The 3,030-nt window shown below is 49.8% G+C and overlaps 1 pseudogene; it reads right to left on the reverse strand.

Moving 5' to 3' along the window:
- Nucleotides 1-208: 208 nt before the first annotated feature.
- LOC129053185 (tubulin beta-8 chain-like) lies at nucleotides 209-2,528 on the reverse strand (annotated as a pseudogene).
- Nucleotides 2,529-3,030: the final 502 nt, after the last annotated feature.

Raw genomic sequence — 3,030 nt, forward strand, 5'->3', positions numbered from 1 at the left:
CCAGACAGCTTCAGCCTTGCAGGACAACTAAGCACATCTGGCAGTAGTAGCCAGAGAGCCTATAGAAAGAAGTTAGAGATGAAACAAGATGTTATGAGAATACTTTACTAGGCAAAATCACATACCATAAAAATGCTTTAAAATGCATCAGAAGAAGATGAAAAGACACAAATGGACAATTGCATAGTGATACAGGGCTGTCAGAACACAATAAAGAATCCACATAGTTTCCATCCTTTACCCAAGAAAAGGAAAGTTCTAGGCCACCTCCTCCTCAGCACACTCCTCAAATTCTTCCTCCTCAGCCATGGCATCCTGGTACTGCTAGGTTTCCGGCACCAGGTCATTCATGTTGCTCTTGGCCTCAGTGAACTCTGTCTCATCCATGCTCTTGCCCATGTACCAGTGGAGGAAGACCTTGCACTTGAACATTGCTGTAACCTGTTCTGAGACATGCTTGAAGAGTTCCTGGATAGCCGTGCTGTTGCCCATGAAGGTGGCCAACACTTTTAGCCCCTGGGGTGGGATGTCACTGATGGCTGTTTTTTTTTTTTTTTTTTTTTGTTTTTTATTACTATTATACTTTAGGTTTTATGGTACATGTGTGCAATGTGCAGGTTAGTTACATATGTATACATGTTTTGGGGTAGCCAGTCAGCAAAGTAGCTGCTGTTCTTATTTTGAATGTTGAACGTTTGTTCACCCACCATCTTCATGGGCATGCAACCCCTGAAAATGGCAGCCACCATTAGGTAGTGCCCATGACTCGGGCAGCCATCATATTCTTAGCATCAAACATCTGCTGGGTAAGCTCAGCCACAGTCAGGGCCTGGTAATGCTGGCTGCCCTGGCCGGTCAGTGGGGCAAAGCCAGGCATGAAGAAATGCAGCCTGGGAAATGGGACCATGTTCACAGCCAGCTTCTGCAGGTCAGCATTCAGCTGACTGGGGAAGTACAGGCCCATGGTGACCCCACTCATGGTAGCAGATAACAGGTGGTTCACATCACCATAGGTGGGTGTGGGCAGTTTTAGGGTTCTGGAATAGATGTCATATAGAGCTTCATTATCTAAGCAAAAGGTCTCATCTGCATTTTCTATGAGCTGGTGGACTGAGAGTGTGGCATTGTAGGTTCCACCACGGTGTCTGTCACATGCTGAATGTGTTTATGATCCTATCTGGACACTCCTCCTGGATCTTACTAATGAGAAGCGTACCCATCCCAGACCCAGTCCCCCCACCCAGGGAGTGGGTCAGCTGGAAACCCTGCAGGCATTCACAGCTCTCACACTCCTTTCTGACAATGTCCATCACTGACTCCATCAGCTCCGCACCTTCTGTTTAGTGCCCCTTGGCCTTGTTTCCAGCCCCACACTGACCTGTAAGACAGTACAGTCAGTCACTTGATAGCCAGGTATACGGTCAACAGTGGTCACAACCACAATGCAAAATGGACCAAGTGTCACATGTAAGGTGAAAGCACCATTCATCCTGCAGGTGGGGCAAATGAAACACCCTACCCCAGAGTTACAGGACAGCAGCCTCCCCTGTTAGAAATTAAGTCAGGAGTCAAACCTCAGACATGCTAACAGACCTTACTGTAGGTGGCTTCTACCCATTTTCAGGGAAGACAGTAGCCACGGACTCAGCTCAGCTCCCTGCAGGGAGTTTACAACAGTAGCTTCTCACCTTAAAGAGAAAAGTGGGCCTTCCTCCCAAAGCCCATTTAGGAGAGGCAGATTGAGTGACTCAGAGGATAGGAAGATGTTCAGGAGCCTTAGCTCCACAGTTCCCACAGTGTTGACATTTGGGAACTGCTAGATGAGCTGTCCTGGCTAAAGAGCCTCACAGCAGTCTTCACTCGCAGCTCAACAAAGATGAAGTTGTTGGCCTGAAGATCAACCCGAAGGGCCCCGAGCACACAGAGTCCATGATGCCCGGCTCCAGGTCCACAAGCACAGTGCAGGGCACATACCAGACCCCTGGGTGGGGCTGGAGGGTATTAGCAAGGGGAGGGCCACTCTTCCCAGGACAGCAATCAGAGGACTGGGTTCTCAACGCTGGCCTCATTGTAGTACATGTTGATGCGCTCCAGCTGCAGGTTGCTGTCCCTGTGGCAGGTGTCAGCAGAGTTGATAGGATGTTCATCAGAGATCACCCCCCCAGAACTGCAAGAGATTGGAGGGGCCAGACAGGCCAGGGCTGAGTCACTGAGGCCAGGAAGCCAGAGGCAACCCTGCCCCTCTCCTAGCTCCTCTACCACCCCCACCCTCATCCACACCAACATCCCTAGGCTGCCGTGTCCCTGGAGTCCACCTCGGCCGCCTCACCAGTCTCCCAGTTCCACTGCATCCGTGGCAGGGAGCCCAGGGTCTGCAATGCAGTGGCACCACCCCTGCCACTGCCAGTGCCAACATCTTCCCTGGCCACCCAGCATGCCAGAGCTGGGACCTCAGAGCCCCAGATGCCATCCTTGGCATCGATCTTGTTCCTGCACTGCCGGGTCTGCATGAGCACAATCTCCCTCATGGCCAAGACGGTATTAGTGCAGCAGGAGAAATTTGAGAAGGAAGAGCTGATGTGCAATGACCCAGCCCACCCTCTGCCAAAGTTTAAATGGACCCTCACCTGCCTCCCTCAGCCTTGGATTGGGCTTCCAGAATAAGCAACAGCTTTACATCTGCACAGATATACCCACCTGTGAATCCCTTGGAGTTGAACATCTGTTGGGGAACTCAGGTGGCCTTGCTGTGGTCCTTTGGATGTTGGGGAAATCTGGTCAGCTGGAGAACTTCCTCCCACATCTTTAGTTAGATTAAATCCGTAGCTGACATATAACTGAATTTTCCTCCCATGTGGGAAGAGAAGCCTCTTATTTCAATATTCACAGAGTGCCTTGCAACTATCCTAGACTTATGACATATTTTTGTAATTGATGAGTCTTTTCATCTATTAGGAGATATGTGGTTAGGAAAGGCCTTCCATATGTTAACTCAACAGGACTTAATTGTAAGTTTTACTTTGGAGCAGT

The sequence above is a fragment of the Pongo abelii genome, chromosome Y (genome assembly GCF_028885655.2).
Source record: "Pongo abelii isolate AG06213 chromosome Y, NHGRI_mPonAbe1-v2.0_pri, whole genome shotgun sequence".
NCBI classification, from domain to species: domain Eukaryota; kingdom Metazoa; phylum Chordata; class Mammalia; order Primates; family Hominidae; genus Pongo; species Pongo abelii.